Here is a 20,700-nt window from a genome sequence, read left to right on the forward strand (position 1 = left end):
TGAAAAAAAATAAAAATAAATAAAATAAATCAGAGAAGAAAAAAAAGATTAATATTATAGGTGTAAAATTAGATTGAAAGAAATTATCTCCCTTATTCCAAAGTGCAACAGCATTATATTGAATGTCATTTCCTCAACGTAAGGTTTTTATTTTTATTTTTATTTTTTTGTGGCCAGCTCAGCCCATTCTGGGGGCGAGACTGCCGTGGCATGTGGTGCTGGGGATCGAACCGTGGTCCCTGTGCTTTGGCCTAAGCTTGTCTAAGCAGGTGCTTTAGACCACTGAGCTATCTCTCCAGCCCAACATAAGGGTTTTCCTCTATGTCAATGTGCTTTCTTTGAAAAACATGGCAAAGAAATTGACAACTAGATATTTACAGAAGCAAAGGTACTTTTGGTGGCGGGTACATCTGTCCAACAAACATAGGTTAACCTTAGCCTTACACCTAATATAGTAGTATATTAATGGCTTTTAGTTTACTTGGGGAGCCAATGCTAAAAAATTTCTTAACCTCTTGTAAGGAAAGGAAATAACTGTATTTAGGAGAACCCTAAGTAGTAGTTTTTTGGAAGACAGCAAATTTTAAGTTGTTATTATTTTCTTATTTCTGCATTTGTTAATGCTTTACAATAAAATATAGCGATATAATTTATTTTTGTTTAAAATAGAGCATTATTTTTTCTAAAATCACAGATTAAATTGCCCAGTACGACTTTAATCCATGTATGTAGCATATGACAGGAAATAAAAATATTTGTTATATGAATAAGTATAAGAATATGAACCAGGTGTGGTGGTGCATGTTTGTAATCTTGGGAGGCTGAGGTAGGAAGACTGCTGACAGTTCAAGGTCAGCCTGAGATACAGAGTGGGTTCAAAGCCAGTCTAAACTGCATAGCAAATCCTGTCTAAAAACAAATGAACAAAATAAATAAATATAAATGAAAATAAAAAAGAATATGGCTAAAAAATACAGTAGTACCATAAAATACGAAACAAGTTCTACATTTAGTTTCATCCTGAGTGTTGAACCAGACACCTCAGACAGTGTTACCATATGAGCGAAATAATTTTATTTGCTCATGTATGTCTAGGCTTTCAAATGGTCAGACTTACCAGTATCACAGCTCTTTCTGACTTACACAATGATTTACTATTTTTTTCATAGCACATAGACATGACATAACTGCTGACTTAAAAACAATTAATATATATGTGCCATATTTCTCCTCAAAACTGTAATCTGGTCTTGAGACTAGCTATTTGAAGGTGGTACAGTGATTAATACCACCAATATATCTTCCCCTTTAAACTTATCCCCTGTACTACCTTCTTCTACCCAAGTATTAGACAGTTAGGTGTAGGAAATTAGTAAATATTTCTGAAATTCTGTTTAAATTCATTGAGCTCAAGGATGGGTGTGATAGCACATGTCTATAATTCCAGCACTTGGGAGGCTGAGACAGATGGACTGTTGCGAGTTCGAGACCAGCCTGGGCTACAAAGTGAGTTCAAGGCCAGCCTGAACTGCATAGCAAAATCCTGTCTCAAAAAAGACAAAATAAATAAATAAATGAATCCAATGATCTCTCATGAACAAGAAAAACAATCAATTATATGTGTGTGCATGTTCATTATTATACACTTATATTACATAAGAATTCATTTATTAAATTGGAAGAGGACAAGAGATGGAGAAAAGGGGGGAGGGGAGGGAAAGTGGACATAAAAAGGACAAAGATGTGTCTGGTATATGTACCAACTCCCCACAACATATATAATTATGTTCTGCAAATATGTACAAATAAAATTACAATTAAAACAAAATCCTCTTTCTCCTTAATGCAAGTCTGCAATGCTTATAGGTCAGCAAATATTATTTTAGTTATTTCTACAATGAGGAAGAAGAAAAGAAGTGGAAGAAGAGAAAGTAAGAAGGAAAGAAAGAAAAGGGCAAGAACAGGGACACAGACAGAACTGCAACTTAAATTTTGTGTACTTCTCTGTGTTCCATAAAAAACTTATCATAAAAAATCTATTTATTAACTCACCTAATGTTTACTGAGTGTTTAATTCTGTGTTTAGATAAAGGAGATGAATAAGCAAAAATAAAAAAGGTCTCTGCTTTTGTGAGATCAAATAAAGTTAGGAAGGCAAATGATACATAACACTGAATATTAGAAGACGATAAGTGCTCTAGAGGAAATAAAAAATGGGAACTGAAGGGGTAGAGAAACTTTAAAGCAGAGTTGCATTGAGAAGGTGAGGTGTAAATACTTAAGAAGGTGAGCGCTTAACCTGGAGGATTTATCAAAGAGAAGGAAGGCCTTTACCCAAAGGGAAGCTGGTATAAATCTTCTAGGGTAAAGTGCAGTACAGAGGCCAAGTGGGACTCTGGACCAGAAGATGAAGGCAAGTCACATGAGCTAAGGTGCAAGAGGAAATTAGGTAAGTGTGCTCAGATCCATTGTGCTGCACAGGCCTAGCTGGACATCAGCTTTTTACTATGAGATGAAAAACTACCTGATCAAATACATTTTATTCAAAGTAAAAACTCCAATCACACAGAAATCTCTCACCAATATTTTCTGAACTATTTTCTTTTCAGGATTTTGAATAATATGATTCAAGATAAATCTCGAAAATTATTATGTTTGGAAAAGACAGTAAAGGGAAATATAATATTTATGAACAGATTCCCAAAGCCTCTGAATAACACCTTAAACAAGAAAAATATTTGTTATATGACAGTAAGTATTCATTACTTTTACTTTTTTGTTCAGTTTAATTTAATCAAAGTTCATATACCATCCTATTATATACATAATTAATATAAATAACATACACATAGTCTGAGGTCTATTTTTTAGAATTAGCACAGTTAAAAACAGAAAATGACTTTAAAGCTTTTTAAAAGAAAAGAGATACACTATAAAATCAATTCTACCAGTTCTTATGTGAATAATTTGTCTAGATGGAATATTTCATGACAATTTTAGCTAATATTGAATGTTTGTTATGGGCTAAGCACTAAGTATAATATGTTCTACATAGTCCTTGGAACAGCTCTTGAAGTAGTAACAATTACCACTCCAATGAAGGTAAAAACCACAGGGAAAGGGTCTAACTAGCAATACTATAGTTTAGGAAATTCAGCAAGAAAGGTGAATAAAATGTAGAAAGAGATTCATAAGGTTTTAATTTGGTGAATGATAAAAGGAAAGAAAATATCACAGCAACATTCTCAAGGTAAGAGAAAACACTGTGTGTTCACAGATACAGCTGATCTGGCAAATATAGTCTATCTAAACACTTCATATTAATACTAACCCAAGCCAATTCTTGGTAATTTTGTAGATAAAATCAAATGTGAATACATGTAAATGCTTAGTTATTCAAAAGTCCTTTTAATACATACAAACACACACACACCACACACACTTTTTTTTTTTTTAAGAGCAGAGTCTCACTGTACAGTCCAGGCTGGCCTTGTGCTCACTTTTGGAGCCCCCAGACTGGTCTCAAACTTGCTACGATTCTCCTGTCCCAACCTCCCAATTGCTGATATTACAGGCATGCACCACCATGCCTGGTTTCCTTTAATATTTAAATACTATATTTAGATAACATGCTCTCAGTGTTATTTTCAAAAGATTTCGTCAATACATTCCAAGGGGTTTTTGTTGTTGTTGTTGTTGTTGTTGTTGTTGTTGTTGTTGTTGTTACCAGGTATCTAAAATTCTGTATGCTCGATTCAAGCATGTCCAATGTTGTCATTAATGATTCCATTTCACTCTAATCTATTTTCCTTCATACTGTAGAAATGATAACAACATTGAAAAGGAGGAGCTATGTTAGTGGCTCAAATTATGAATGAATGAGATAAGCAAATATCATCTTTTACATTATGAATTCTCAATTAGGAGGATTTTTCTCTCACTGGATACACTGAAAACATTTAAGAAACAGACTAGGAGGAAAGAATAGTTGGAGCAAATAGATTTGTACTTCTTCAGTAAAAGGGTAACTTTAGTACAAGTAAATAGCAAGACATGAAAAAAAAAAGCCTTTCAAAAAATGAAGTTTGATACTTTTTGTTGAAAGACTCAATGGGACCTTAAGGATGGAGTTAAAAAAAACAAACAGTATTTACAGGAAAAGTAACAATAGCAGAGAAGAACAATCACCTAATGCACTTACATAGTTGTTAATGTTACCTGAATGTTATGCAGACTTTAATCTCTATGTTCAGTAGGACATTTTCTGATGCATTCCATTTTTACTGTTTTAAAGCCTATATACCAAGCCTCAACAGCATTCAGCTGTTTTGAAATACAAATCTCCAGAGCCACTTTAATTCCTCCAATTTATATTGCTTAGACTACAGTACTTCATTCAAACAAGCAGTACTTTCAAGTCTGTATGCCTTAGACCCTCGAATACAAACAAATTGTTGCAAAATACAGAAATGAGAAGGGTTCTCAAAGAGTAAATCTATGTAGTCTCCCTTTTTCCCCTTGCTTTAATAAACATATTAATTATTATTATTTTAAAAATATTTATTCTTGTTAACATGATAGGAAAACAAATGCCCTGGTCAAAGAATTTGAACACCACTCATAGTATTCTATTTCTTCAATTTAGGGCTTCACATCTATAAGGTTGCATGAAATGCTTAAGAAAACTTCAGTACAAATAACACTGTTGAAAAGGCTAAGAAAATAGCTTAGCAATGTTTATGTGATATATTTAAGTTTCAGATATAAAACATATCTCTATTTCTTACTGATAACACCGAGACATCTTAATGATGATAAAAATTATTATTCACAATAATAACTAACACCAAATGATTATTTGTTATGCCTTATTACATGCTAAATATTTTATAGGAGTTACTGTATTCTCTTTAATCCCTATCAATTATTTGGAGTTGGAATAATCATGCCTACTTTACAGACATGGAAATAGGGAAATATTCTAGAACTCTGTACATGTTTGCTGCTCAGCAGGTAAAAGGCAGAATCAGGATTAGAATCATGCATACTATTCTGTTCCTCCTCTGTTCTGTATAATGTGTCATAATGGAAGAAAGCAAGATACACAATCATATAGATTTTAGTTTTCTTATTTCTTTCTAGAAATAACTCAAATGCATATTATACCACACTTTAAAGGCAAATCACATTGTTTTGAGGGATTTACTGCAAACTGAGCCCATCAAAGAAACAGGAAAACCGATGCTGATTAAAACATCTTCACCAAGAAACACAGAAAGGTGAGCCTGTGCTGGAAAGAGGGAGAAAGGTCATCTACTTAAACAACAAAATTGGAAAAGTGAAAAAAAATTGAATGAGACAGGAAAGAAGTTGCAAAGAATATTCACTTCTGATTCATTCAATAAAAGTATGACAAAAACTATCCAAAACATACCATGAGCTTTAATACTCTTAAAGCAATCTTTTATTGAATATTTGAATGGGGAGATAACTACTTAGACAAACTGTAGAAGACAAATATACCAAAAACATGAACATCTTAGGTTTTGCAAATAACAACTTGTAAATAACAAAGCACTGATCAGCTTAAAATTGTTTTGAGCATTTCAATCTATTTGCTTATACGATTTTTAAAAGTCAAATTTCATTTTGATGAATTTATACCTGTCAACTCTAGAATTTCATCTTTTCAGATGTAACTGATATAATAATATGCTTCGCGATAATTAGGAGTACAATCCAATGCATCAAGACCTTTAATTTTTTTCTCTAATCGATTTAATAATATAACTGGGAGATAACCACATCATGATTTCACTATTTGCTGATTACCAAAAAATAAAAAATAAAAACATAAAAAATAGAAAGAGATATTTAGTTCTTGATTATGCCAATGACCTTTAAGAATAGTTTTTGTATTTTCCCCAGACAAATAGTAACATAAGTATTGAAAGGAGAAAACATGCAAAATAGGCTACTTGAAAGCCTGAAGCAGTAGGCTCATTTGTGTCCAGGAGAGGGGCCGGTCTGGGCAATATACCAAGATGCAGTATCAAAGAGATAAACAAAACATACAAATATGTAGACCATTAATATAAAGATGAAAATGTAATCATTTACTGGGATTAAATATGCACATGGCACTGTATACAAATTGTTTTATAGTCAATATCAATTAATGAAGGTAACAGAAAAGAGAAGAATCTGATATTGGTTTGTCCCTCTTTAACTACCGCACACTGCCAAGTCTGTCTTTGAAATGTCTGTCAGCTTCATTTTGTCCTTTAATTCTACTACCATTTATCATATTAATGTAGAGCTTTTTCTCTCTCATGCAGATTACGGTAGGGACCTCCTAATTCATCTTACTGACTTGTCTCTGCTTAATGCTATCCTGCTCACCATTACCAGATTAAACTCCGTAAAACATTGCTTGATGGAATTACCTTACAAAAGAGATGTTTAGATAGGCAGGCATTTAACAAAAATCACCTGGCCCTACCTAACATAGTCACTGTTTTATGACAATTTCCAATTATATGCCTCAGTCAGGTAATAATCTCTTCTCAAACTGGTCATGCTCATTCCCTGGTGTCTATCTTTGCTAGTGGTTTTTCACCTACCTGCCGAATCTGAGGTCACCTTTAGTTCATCTACCTGCATAAAACTAGATGTAATTATTCACAATTTTTTGGTTCTAATTAATAGGTTTATATAAATTTATATTACTTGATAATATGCTTTCTCTCTTTCCTTGATACTATATTCCTAATACTAGTATTATGTAATTGAGGTCTAAGATTTGAATAGCGGTGATTTTGTCTAAATTTTCATATAAAGTTAATTGTAACAGAATTATCTCAGTTGTTAGTATTTTTCCCTGCCATGCTTTCCTAAATCATCTGCACCCAACATTGATTTGTTATGGGGAATACAAAAATAGGATAAAAGATAAAAAACGATAGTAAATACATTTTAATTAAGCAACTAAAAAATAGTTAAGAATACTTAGCCTGGACACTTTTCCTCCTCCTTGCATACACCTGCGTGCTTATAATTATGATTCTATTAAGCATTTTTATAGGCCATTTTCATAGGCCACAACAGTGAAATTTCAGTCATTCATATATTTCAACTTAATACATAATAATCAAATTTCTAGCTTTTTAAACTTTCTAGCTATTTTTTTCTTTTGTTTTTTTTTGTATTTTAGGGAAGGGTCTACAGGTGTTCAGTACTAGATCAGACTCGTAGTGATCCTCCTGTTTATAGCCTCCCAAGAGCTGGGATTACAGGTGTGTGCCACCACGTCCAGTCTTTTCTAGCTATTTCTAATTCATGGATAGGATTAAATTCTATCATGTGGTCAAGATTAAGAATCGTTCTCTTTTAGACATATTAAATTGAATTTTCAGCTTTAAAATTTTGATATATATGCTTATGGGAAGTTAGGTTTAACACATTTGAAGGTTCTCCCTTCTATGCATCATTCTATTTAAAAATTAAAATTTTTCTATATCCTATTAAGAAGCACGTTTAAATATAAATCAGGTTTAAATTTGGTGCATTCATCTTAATTTCTTTTAGCTTTTTAACTGTATACTCCCATAAGGAAAAATTTTAAGATTATTCTCCCCCCCCCCAAGGAAATTCCCTAAACAAAGGATTAAGACAGTTTAAGGTTAACCATGACCAACTGTGAGGTTCAATATGGAGTCAATTGCTATGTTTAGGTTTCAGTATAGTTCTTAGGTAATCTTTTGTTTTATAATTTAGGTAGTTAGAATGTCAATTTATTCATGTGATTCAAGAAACTGAATTATCATTATTTGAAATAATAAAGTGTGATCTAGCATACATTCTCCTAACGTCAGGCTAGATGACAAATCAGTAAGTAATGAGTGGCAGATTTTAAACTATGGATTCAATTTTTTACATGGTTATAAATAGTAAGTTTAATTACATTTTCATTATGTCTTTTTTTGGGGGGTGGGGGTACAGGGAAACACCTCAGGATCTTGCATTTGTCATACAGACGTTGTGGCACTGAGCTATCTTCCCAGTAGCCCCTTCCATAATGAGATTTATAGGTGTGCATCATCATGCTCTGCTCATAAATGACATTATAATGAATAACTTTAAAGAGTCTGAAGATAAAGGTTTTTAAAAGTAATGAACAAATTTAAAGTTAGTACTATTATCATTATTCTTTCCAGTGTTGGGTACTGAATCCAGAGCCTCTGCATTACATTGTATCCTTAGCTCTTTTTATTTATTTATTTTTGTCTTTTGGAGATAGGGTCTCACTATGCAGTTCAGGTTGGCCTTGAGCTCACTTTGTAACCCAGGCTGGTCTCAAATTTGCTAGATCCTTCTGCCTCAGCCTCTGGGGTGCTTGGATTATAGGTGTGAGCACCACAGCCGGCTTTTATTTTTCATTCTGAGACAGGCTTTCTGTCTTACTAAGTCATTAAATTGTTAAGGCTGGCCTCCATATCCCCATAATCAGACTTTAGCCTCTCAGAGTGCTGGGGTACAGGTAAACTCCACTATGTCTGGCTTTGAAGTTAATATTTTTGTTACTAATTTGTAAATTGGTTGAACTGTCATCAGAGAATGCAATCTATATGACAGAAGTTCACTGAAGCGGGGGAGATGGCTCAGTAGAACAAGTGCTTCCTGGGCAAGCACAACGCCTGAGTTTAATCCTCGGTTCCAAAAAAAAAAAAGTTCACTGAAATTCCTTTTTGGCCCACTTTATTGTCACTTTTTATAAAGATCCAATACATATTTCAGAAGACTATCAAATTGTTAAGAGTCAGGTGTCTATGTCTATTAATTCAAACTTGCTGTGCTTTAAAAAAATCATCTCCAATTTTCACAGAATTATCAATTTCTCTCTTTTTCAATTCTTGCCATGTGCAATTTATTGGGAATATGTGGGATTATTATAACTTCCTTGTGGTTTTGATATTTTATCCTTCATTTTAAGAACCTCCTTTAATCTGGGTAACGCCTTTGGTAATCCCATTTTATTTCATTTTCATGTTTGTACCAGTTTTCTTTTAACTAGTATTTTCCGATATATTTTTCCCCAAACTTTTACTTCCAACGCCTTGCATTTTAGGTGTCTCTCATTATGATGAGAGACAGAGAGAGAGAGAGAGAGAGAGAGAGAGAGAGAGAGGACAGAACTGCAGTGTGACATCATCTTTTTGTGTTTTCTGTTTCTTCTCAACTGTTTTTGATTAGTTTTTCTGATTGAGCAAAGTTTTGAAATTTCATTTTATTATCTGCTTTTGAAATTATTCTGTTTCTATTCTTTTAGTAGTTGTCCTTAACATTTTAATGTGTTCCTAAAGTCTAAAGTTAATCATAATTTCTACCCTTCTCTTGAATAATTTAAAAATCTTAATATACTTTAATTTTTTTTTCTATTTCTAAAATATCGTTAGCCACTATTTTGGTTTTATCTTATAACTGTGGTTGCAAACTCCCAGGGGAGTTTTTCCCTTCCACCTTCTCCACTACTCCAGGCTGAGATAAATAAATTTGTCTATTTTTGTCAGTGAGATTTTTTCCCCCTCTTAGTTCCACTTTCACTGAAGGTGTAACAACTCATTGAGAGATCTAGACCTACTGGGAAGAATGAAATGGAATTCTTAGTTCTAACTCATTTTATTTGGACTCTCTCAGCCCATTTCCTTTCTTTCTGGCACTGAAATTTAACCCTTTAGCATTCTAACATTTGCAAATGTCCCCAGGAGAGTTCACTATCTGAACTTTTAAACTTTTTAAAATTTTTTTTCTCTTCCTGGGACTTTCCCTCCAGAGAGTTCAGCCATAGTTAAAAGTGTTTCTCACATTAGTATGACATGTCTATTTCTAAGGATAATTTGACATATTATGAAAAATAGTTTGAATGTTTCTCTCCTGATGTTAGGTTTAATTGCAGGAACTAGATAAAAGTTGCCAGTACCATGTAATTAACCATAAGCATGAGTCATATAGATACTTAAAAATGTTTAGGATTTGTCAAAGTTGCACATTTTAAACATAATTATCCTATCAATTTAATTTTTACTAAATTACTTCACTTAATGTAGTGAAATGAAATCATTTAAATTCAGTTTAGAAAATGTAAAGTAGTATGAACTTAACATTGAATATTTTTCTTCCTTACAAAGAATTTGAAAAACTCTTATTAAATAATAATTATAAATTGAAATGAAATTTGTAGACATGAACAAGAGAATAGTAGTAGAAGAAGGGGAAGGTATATCTGACAAGTTTAATTTCAAAACTTTTAAAAGGTCTGAATTTCAAACTTTGGGCTCCTGGGAGCACTCCTTCATTGAAGGAAACTTTCATTAAGCATCTAGTCAGTGCTACTCTGGAAGATGCCATAATACTAAAGATGTTCTACCCACTAGCAGCAGCAGAGTGTTAGATACATTGATAACAACATCAAAGAGCACACAAATAACCAACTATAATGCAAGACTGGGTGTGATAAATGTGATAAGATCTGTATCTGTTACCTCCCCAGTTTTCCTACCTTCCATTGTTAAATCTCTGCATATATACTGGGTTCCTTTAGGAGTTTTTCCTTTCTCCCAGTAAAAGGTTAATCTTGTCCTTTAAATTATACCCTTACCGCTAACCTCCTGAAATATTTTTTTCCCCATTTTCCTCTAATTTCAGTGGCTTGCTCTCTCTACCTAAAACTACGCACAAGATTCCTCAGTTTAAAAGTTCCTTCTGTCACAGATTTTCTCAAGCAGGAACAACTGGCTTCTACTTTCTCACTGCCTAATTCAGTATTATAAATTGACTTTTTCCTCAACTTTCTAAAGTAGTAGTGATACTTTCACAGGCTCTTATCTCCAGTGATCTTTTCTGAATTCTTTGGCTTTTGTAATCACACTATTAACCAGACTGTTGATCTTTTTTTTCTACTTAAGCACTGTGACATCACCCCATCCTGGCTTTCCTCTTTATGGTCATCTACTTTGCATCTTTTCCTCCTCTCTATAAACTCCAAAGTGCTGATATTCCTCAAAGTCCAGCTCCAGCCCTGTCCTGTTTTTTCTTGGTAGTCTTTCAATAGTAAATTGCCCTAGGATGGTTTGAATGTCAATTACCTTCCTTTTCTAGATACAGGGCTCCTGAATCTTGCTCTATACTTGTTAGTTCACTTCAGTCACCAGATCTCTTTCTTGTTGGATTTGTAGTAATATCTCAAATTCAGTATATCTAAATAGAACTCATCATTTTCCTTAAGTATTTTCCTGTTCATGACTCTAATTTTATTAATAACATCACTCTTCAAGTTGAAAATCATGGAAGGTTTTGAGTATAGTAATGCACATTGTGCTAAAGTAACAAGAAGGCCTGCTCATCAGTTATGTGTTTACTGTCTAGAAGTGAATTTTTTTTTCTATCTCTCCTTTTAGAGAAAAAACTGCCTAAAAATTACTTCAACAAAGAAAATACAGTTTGATAGGTTCTTTAATACAAATCCTCTTGATTTCTTTATCCTATATTCACCATAAAGTAGATTCAATTTTCTATACTTCCCTTGGCATCTTCATTTGGAAAAGCATATTTTCAATAATGACAACTACATTAGCAAATTACTTGTCAAAAGGAGTTATCTTAATGCTCAAATTGCAAGCTGCAATTCAGAGTTTTGATTCTAGTTTCTCTGGAAGAGCTCAGTAAATTCTTGTTTGTCTGCAGAGATGTTTGCTATCATAGGGGGAAGAAAACTGATTTGCTAACATCCAAGGATTAGTCCTGCCACGCAGTGTGTGTGTATTCATGCAGCACCTAAACTTTTTACAACCTGGAGCAGAATCATACCTTTCCTTACCTATGTTTAATCTACTACACACAGATAATTGGGAATTGACTATTTAGAAATCAATGGCATAATTTATAGACTTTGCATTTCTCTTCTAAGCAAGTTCTAACAACCTTTGTCTTTTATTGTTCTACCTGTAGATAAACAGGTCTTACAGGAATTCACTAACTTCCCTACCACAGGAACAGGGGTGAGCAGGGGCACTGCTGTGTGCTTTTTTAATGCTCATATTTTATTTATTTGATAAACCTTTTTTTAAGGTATAGTGCAATAATGGCCACAAAAGTCTTAAAGCCAGATAATTAGAACTCATAAAGGTATTCAATAGCAAAGAAAAAGATGCACAATGATGTAGGGTCAAAGTTGGTTTCAATTAGGTATCTTTGTATTTATTTTTCTTCACTAATGTTTCTCTAACTTGTGTTTCCCATACAGCATGTGTATGTTCACATGTTGTGGTAGGGGATGAAGATGAACAGATTGTTTTCAGAGAAATTAAGACTTAAGAGATATTAAAAGAAAGAAAGAAAGAAAGAAAGAAAGAAAGAAAGAAAGAAAGAAGACTTAAGAGGTACACATATTTCCTAAAGTCACCCAAATGCTCAAGTTAATGAGGCTGTCTTTAACAATCAAGATTAGGATTAATATCTAAATGTATCTACCTGGGTATAGTATTAGGAAACACCTGATTAAAATGATCTTTCACATCTAAACTGCACAAAAATTATTTATATAACATAAAGAAAAACACAAAAATTGAAGTAAAACAAACAGAAACTTACTCTAAATTTAAGAAAGACATTCAAATAATAGTAAAGCGTCTTTTTACCTTGCAAAAGACCATTATAGGTTTAAGAGAATTTTCATGAGGAATTAATTTAAAAAAACAACTGAATCTGTCCCTTCATAATAAAGGTACACTTAGGCAAATAAATTATGAGATAAAATTTGTAAGACTGACAAACTTGAAGGCTATCATTAACAAAGTATTCACAATAGGATTTCTGTTAAGTATCAAGTTTTTCTGTCATGTAAGATTAGATTTATAATACAACTTTCTTAGTTATTTGTTATGCTAATAACTTCATGACTGGCAACTGTCACTTGGAAATTTATTAAAAAGCATGTGTAAATGCAAAGTTAAAATAATGGCTGGTCCATGTGTTCTATTCTTTATGCTCAGTAGAATTCCTTACAAATGTTTTACACCTTGCATAAAAACTACTTCTCGACATGTGTTGGCTTTTCATGCACACAAAGCCTACTCCCACTCTCACACGGTAAGCCTCACAATTGCTGTATTTAGAAAGCATAGTGAAACAATAATATATTTTGGCTGGAAGTTATCTAAATGCCATAAACAGCTGGCCAGATGACAGGGTAAACTGTGTATGGAGCTAGCACTCTTTGTTAAAAGCAAAGCAAATTGACTCTTACTTCTCACAGCCAGTGTTGGTGGCACTATTTCTACAGATACTAATAAAACTTGAAAACAAACATCTTAAACATATTTTCTTAATTTTTTCCCCTTTTAAAAATACAAAGATACATTTAGAAAATTTGGGCTGTTATTTCCCAAAGTAAGAAAAGTTTGGACAACAAAGGGTTAAAAGAACAAGCAAGCCCTACCGTACCCAGAAATGACAGAAGGCTCTTCTCCTCTTCGGTGCTACTATCCAACCACTCCGCCACATCACCGGGGGAAAGGAGACTCATTCTCCAGCCAGAAAACTTTTCCATACAGAGCACAATTACTGAATGATGATGGGGGGGGGACCTAGTTCTTGGGGATCCAACTCTTAAATTGCTGGCTATGCTGTAATGATGAAAGAGAAAATGTGATCCTCCTTCTACTCTGAATTCTGTCTCTGTGACATCAATCTCTAATACAACGGTGGGGGCTGGGGAGGAAGGAAACAGAGAGGGTTAAAAGACAGTGGTAGAAAAGAAAGGAAGAGAGATTTGTTCTCTGTCTCTTGGTGTTACGCTTTAGCCTGAAAGAGAAAGCCAGGGTAAAATTGAATAATGATTTGTGTTTAATGACAAGAGAAAGCACAGAAAAATAAAGAATAAAGACGCCCAAAGAAAAAGAAACAGGTTCCTATACTAGAAGAAGCTTAGATAACCAGCACAATAGCTAATCAGTTAAGTAAAGCACATCGTCAAACAAAAACAAAGACAAAAGAACAAATTCAGCATTTTGTTTTGTTCTGAGGAGAAAGGTTTTCGAATTTCCTTTCAGTCATCCGCCAAGAACTGTGGCCTCCAAGCCTGTCCTGTTTTAGCTATTTCAACAGCATTCCAGCCCCCTTTATGAAGATTTCCTGTGAGCAAAGGCAGGTTGATAAATCTGTGAATAGGAAGCTCTCATCCCTCCTTTCTTCTCCTCCTCCTCCTCCATTCCTCCCCCACCTCACATGGCGACGGCATTGATCTACAATAATGGAATCTGTAACAGACTGCCAACAGCAACATTAAGGATATTACAAGTTCACTTCATAATAATTCGAGCTGGTGGTCGGAACTTGGGGGCAATTCTGGGCTTCTAGTCAATAGCTCTGCCTTTCCTTTGCAGGGGCGGCGTGGGGGAGTGTGTGCCTGTGCATTCCTGTATGCTTTTGTGTGTAAAGTGAAGAAGGCTGAAATCTGAAAGTAGAGAAGTGAGCTGGTTGGGCTGACAGCTCAGAATCTGCCAATATTGCAAGTGACTGTTCTTTAACTCCTGTCACACTCACACTGTCCTTGTGAAGGAGTCAGATTCAGATGAATGCTTACATGATTTATATTATCTATTTACACAGTTTGATTTAAGATTATTTCCCAGATTTACATCTTATTAATAGGCAGAGAAAAAACAAGCCGACAGGTATGCTCAGAGACATATAAATTACTAATATTCCTGTTCTCTGGAAATGGATAAAGCTCATTGCTACAAGCAAATGTTATTCTTAATATTTTTACCTGTATTCGTAAAATATTAGCTCTTTTCTCAATAATTTAGTCTTTCCTTTCATACTAGTTGTCAGGCTGCAGTGAAAGATTATCATTGTTCAAGACTTACTACTTCCTTAATATATCCTGAGACCATACCCATCTCACTATACTGGCTGACTACATGGGCAGGATTAAAGAAGGATATGAGGATACTGCATTATTTGAAGGAATTGTGGTTCATGAGTGTGTGGATGATCTACTCCCTTGTCAGTTTGTACAAAGACTGACACAATACATCTCCCTTTTCCAAAAGAATACTGAGGATGTATTTCACTGCCTCCAAGTTTTAAGTAAACCTAAAATAGATTTAATACCTCTGTATCTTGACAAAAATAGAAAAATAACTGAAGCCAGATACCTGTTCAGGGATTATTAAGAGATGGCCTCCTTCTTTTACCCCAAACTCTCAGCTGATTTAGAAAGGAATGCGCCCCCACTCAACTCTCCTTCAAACAAATAGAGGCACCACGAGACACCCTAGTAAAACTGATTTCATCTGACTAGTATTTCATTCCAGGTTAGACAGCTGAGGCACTAGACTTGCTAGAGAAAGGTGGAGAGCAGGGAGGGGCAATCTGACTGTTAAGAGCTGAACTGTGTCTCCTAAATTTTCACATTTTGAAGTGTTATTCTCCACTATTTCAGGATGTGCCTTTATCAGAACTAGGGCCACTTTAGATATAATTAGCTAAGGTGAGATCATTACAGTGGATCAAATCCAGTATGACTGCCCATAATCCCTATAAAAAACAGAACATTAGCCTGTATGGTGGCGCACACCTATTAGCCCAGCACTCTGGGAGGCTTAGGCAGAGGATTCAAACTTCGACCTCAACCTAGGAGGCAATGTAGTGATGTAATTAAAATTTGTTTCAAAATAAAAGATTAAAAAAGGGGTTGGGGATATAGTTTAGTTCAAAGGCCCTAAGTTTGCTCTTAATAATAATAATAATAATAATAGAAACAGGAAAGAATCCAGGAAACTTGGTCACAGATGTACATACAGGAGGAAATCCATATGAAGATGGAGGCAGAGATTTGAGTGATGTTTCCTTAAGCCAGGAAGATTCTCAGCAAACTCTTAGCAACAAGATGAGAAGCATACAATAAATCTGCTCTCTCAATTCTCAGAAGGAAGCAACCCTGAAGATATCTTGATCTTGGGCATATAGCCTCTAGAACTATGAGATAATACATTTTTGTTGTTCAAACTACACAATTTGTGATTCTATGCTATAGCAGCCCTAGCAGTGGAGTAGCCTGTAGCATTGCTATCTGGGAGAGTAGCACGACATAAGAAATGATGCAGTAGGTTCTTATTCATTAAATAGAAACTAAGAAACCTAACTAGCTCTGAACCATGGATGTTGGGCCTTAAAAACCAAAGAACTGTTTAGTGGTAACAGCCCCCAAGTGTCTCTTTGCAGAGTTCCCATCTCTCAAACTATGAGAGAACCTATACCTGAATACACACCCAAGACATGGTGAGAAAAACAGCATTACCCAGAAGAGGTTTGTAATTCCATACCCACAAGGCGTAATATCCATTTGTCATAAAGGTGTGTTACTGTGGGTGTATAATACCTACATTTATTCTTTATAATATTTCTATTGATTAATTATTAATTTTAAATTTATGAGTTTTATTAAACAATGGTACTTAATAGGAAAAAATAAAAAATAAGCATTGAATTTTTAATATCTATTGAGTGTTTATAAAAAGTATATTTTTTTTCTTTTTTTTTTGGCGGAACCAGGGATTGAACTCAGGCCCTTGTGCCTGCCAGGGAAGCACTTATTCCACTGAGCCATCTGCATGGCCCCATAATTGTCAACATCAACTGCTTTTTGGTGTACAAAGTTGAAAAAATAACAACAGAAATAAATTATTATGTGAAGTATAATAAAAATACCTGTAGAACTCTACAAAAAGAAATCTTTATTTCAATTATCACACCTACGGCAGTTTTCATGCATGACAACAGCATCTGCCATACACATGTGTAGCTTACACTGACAGCACATGTGTTTTGCTTTCCTGTTCTTTCTGTCAGAGCTGGGGATATAGCTCAGTGGCATAAGTGCCTGCCTGGCAAGTGCAAGGTCCTGAATTTGATCCCTGGTACTACAAAAAAAAAAAAAAAAAAAGAAAGGTGGTCTGGTCTTTATGTCATATATACTTGACATCTTTCTAGTCTTTCTGTTTTGCCAGGAGGTTCTTATATAATACAATGGGTAGTTAAGTAATGACTTCTGTAACTTTTCTCCAATTGAATCTAAATGTTCCAACACCAGAGGACTAAAAACCACAAAAAGAAACAGCAGAAGTGGAAGAAGTGAAAGAATTGGCTGAGCATCTCCCATTCTGAGTTGATGTGGGAGTGGACATAAATAGGATATGAGAATTTTAGACTGAAGTTGACTAAATGAATTTAGTTACTGAAAGTAAAGTAAAAAATGATCTCCTCTCCATTGTGTTTTTAGACATCAATTTCCTAGCACTTGGCTGCACAACTGAGGGTAAGAACCCCAGTTAGAATGCAAACATTTCACTTATCACCCTCCAAAACACACCCTTATACCCAGAGATTGACTCAGATCTTGTGGGGGTAGAAGTGTTTATAATTTAAGGGCTCATCATAAAACAAAAACAAAAACAAAACTATTAAAGACAAAAATACAAAATTCAGCTGGGGAGATAGCTCAGTGGCATAAACACCTGCCTGGCAAGTGCAAGGTCCTGAGTTCAATCCCGGTACCAGTAAAGAAAGTAAAGAAGAAATAAAAATAGGGGCTAGCGAGATAGCTCGAGGATGTAAGTGCCTGCCTGGCAAGCCTAAGGGTCTAGGCTCAATCCTTAGTATTGCACACTGTGCTGGCTCCAGAATGTGGGCATGCTGTGCCAGCCACCAAGACTAGGCATGGTGGCACATACCTCTAATCCCAGTGATAGGGAGGCTACGGCAGGAGGATCACCACAAGTCTGGGCTGCATAGCGAGGCCCTCTACCAAATAATAAATAAACGAAAATTTTTAAAACCCACAAAATTAAAAGCTAAACTCTCTTCATTCCCTCTTGTATCTTTTACGAAGGTCTCATGTTGAAAAGATCTTAAGGTTTGGAGAAACAGGATGCTGATGCTGGACAAGAGAACTCCTCTCAGTAATAATTTAGCAATGTCCAAAGTGTATCAAATAGGTACAGATATTTATAACAAAATCAGGCATAGTTCACCTAAAGACATTAGGTATTAACTCTAAATTTGGGATATTTAAACAATGTAAAAAGTAATATAGTAGTCAAGAGGATGAACTATAGCAACAATAGGAAATTATGATATGATTTAAATGTGTTACTTTGTCTTTTACATTTAGGTTCACAATATAACACACACAATTGATTTTTATATAAGACACTTTACTCTTCCATATCTATATCTAGTTGAGCCAGTACAGTTTATTGAGAAGACCATAATTTCACCATCACTCTGCAGTGTCAGCATTAGTATAAAACGAAATAGATACACATGTGCAGGCCTATATCTGGATTCTTCATTCCAATGGTCTGTTCCTAATACCAGTATCACTTTCTTTCAATTACTGTAACTTTATGAATCTTACATCCCTATAGTCCTATGAACTGACACAGCAAACCTGCCTGATGTATGTTCCTTCAAGTTTTTGGCCATCCTTAGGTGCCTGCAGAGACAGATAAAATGTAGTAAGATTTTTGTATTGGGATTCTATTGGCTTTATAGAGGAGTGTGAAGGAAAATTAACATCTTGGAAGCCAATTTTCTGATTGTAGGATCATGCTATATATTAATCTCTTCTAACAAAGTCTTATAGTTGATTTTTTTTTTACATGTTTTTCCTTTTATCTTCTGTTATTGACATTTTGGTACCATAAATAGAGTTTTTTTAATTTGCTTTCCTTTTGCAGTACTGGGGTTTTGAACTGAGCTATATCATCAGCCCTTTTTATTTTTTTTTTCATTTTAAGGCAAGGTCTCACTAATTCACTGCTATATGTTATACAAGCTAGGTGCAAACTTGCAATCCTTTCACCTCCCAAAATGCTAAAATTATAGTCACAGACCACCAAACCTAGCATATAAGTAGAGTCTTTTTTTTTTTTTTCCGAGGAACCAGGGATTGAACTCAGGACCTTGCACTTGCCAGGGAAGCGCTTAATCCACTGAGCCATCTACCTAGCCCAAATAAGTAGAATCTTTAAAAATTTCCTTTTGATTTTATTATTGATAAATATAATTGGTTTTTATTTATGGACTTGTATCTAATAGCTTTGCTAAATTCAGTATCTGCAAAGATTTTCTATAAACTACGAAAGTTTTCTTTCTAGTTCTTATAATTTTTTGTGTCAATGCCTGACTGAGACCTCAAATATAACAGGACCTAGCATGTATAACAGCATATACATATATTCTGGCCTTGATCCTTTTCTAAGAGGGAAGGTTTTTCACTATTAAGTATGATGCTTATTATAGTTTATACCTTTAAATAATTGACTTGTTTTTTTCTACTATATTTTTAATTTCATTATTTTCTATTCTTGTCTTAGCATTGTGCAGTTTTATTAACCATTCAAGTACAATAGCAACTGGTAAGACTGGGATAGAATTGGGACTGAAAAATGAACGGATATTTAGGATCCAACAATTTGAAAGAAGCCACTACATACTTTTTCACAAACATGTTTTCACAGAGCCAATACCATACTAGCCATTAGCTCAGTAAACCAAGTGTACTGAAGTAGAAAAGATGCAACAAGAAAAATGGCTCCTTTAGAAAGACCAACACTTTAGAAAAAGAGTAAAACACTTTTAGTTTCTCCTCTTTAGCCCCTAAAACAACACTTAATAATTTGTATCTACCTATACAATCCTACATCAGCTTCTAGAATATTTGTCAGGAGGGAAAAAAAATAAAACAACGCTGGCCAGCACAGTCTTTGGATAGTTAGGAAGGCAGAGGGAAAAAGTCAGTCCTCAGAACAAATTAATCAGCTTCAGTTTCATCAGCAGGATCTTTGGAGTCTTTGTTTTTACGTACTTCTTCAATGTGTTTATCCTCTCGCAAACACTCCAGCTTGGCAGTCATTTGTGCCTTTCGGTTCTCTTTATTAGCTTCCATCTTGGGCAGTTTCTTTTCCGCCATTTTACTGAAGATCTTGTTCTCTTCTATTGCTTTTTGAAGCCCTTCTTTCTCATACTCTCATTTCTTAGCAAGCTGCTTCAAGACTTCAGCTTCATGGGACTTGCGTCTTTCTTCTGCAGCTTCTAATTTCTTCTGAATTTCCTCCAGGGAAAGATCCTTCTTCTTTGGAGGGAAAAGGGGGAAATCTGGAACAGATTCTTTTGACCACAGGCTAAGAACCAGCTCAAAAGCCTGGCCTGAAGCACACTTCTCCAGTCCTTGTACCTAATATCAGAAGAAGCCATGGTGAACAGAAGACAAGAGACTGGCTGGCAGTGTATTCCACTGGTAAGGAAAGCCCTGCTCCATCCGAGCCGCCTGGCAACACTCCTATTCTTATTCTTACATCTTTCCTTTTAGTTTATTATGACACTTAAAAACTTCTTTGACAAGGATTTTAGATTATTCATTTTCAACCTTTTGTCTTGTCTTTTCCAATATATCCACTTAAGGCTAAAAAGTTCACTTTAAGTTCTATACCTGTTAAATCATACAAATTTTGATATGTAATACTTTCATTATCATTCAGCTAAAAATGCTGAGGTCGGCCTGATAGCTCAGTGGATTAAAGCGCCTGCTTAGGCAGAGCCAGCAGCCCAGATTTGATCCCCTGCGTGCCATGC

The 20,700-nt window shown here is 34.7% G+C and overlaps 1 protein-coding gene and 1 pseudogene across 6 annotated transcripts in view; both read right to left on the reverse strand.

The window, feature by feature from the left end:
• Rasal2 (RAS protein activator like 2) overlaps positions 1 to 20,700 on the reverse strand; it is a 381,000-nt gene that overhangs the window by 118,589 nt on the left and 241,711 nt on the right. The gene's annotated exons all lie outside the window — the stretch shown is intronic.
• Positions 19,880 to 20,322, reverse strand: LOC101587262 (annotated as a pseudogene).

This window comes from Octodon degus, unplaced genomic scaffold, assembly GCF_000260255.1.
Source record: "Octodon degus isolate 3935 unplaced genomic scaffold, OctDeg1.0 scaffold00176, whole genome shotgun sequence".
NCBI lineage: Eukaryota > Metazoa > Chordata > Mammalia > Rodentia > Octodontidae > Octodon > Octodon degus.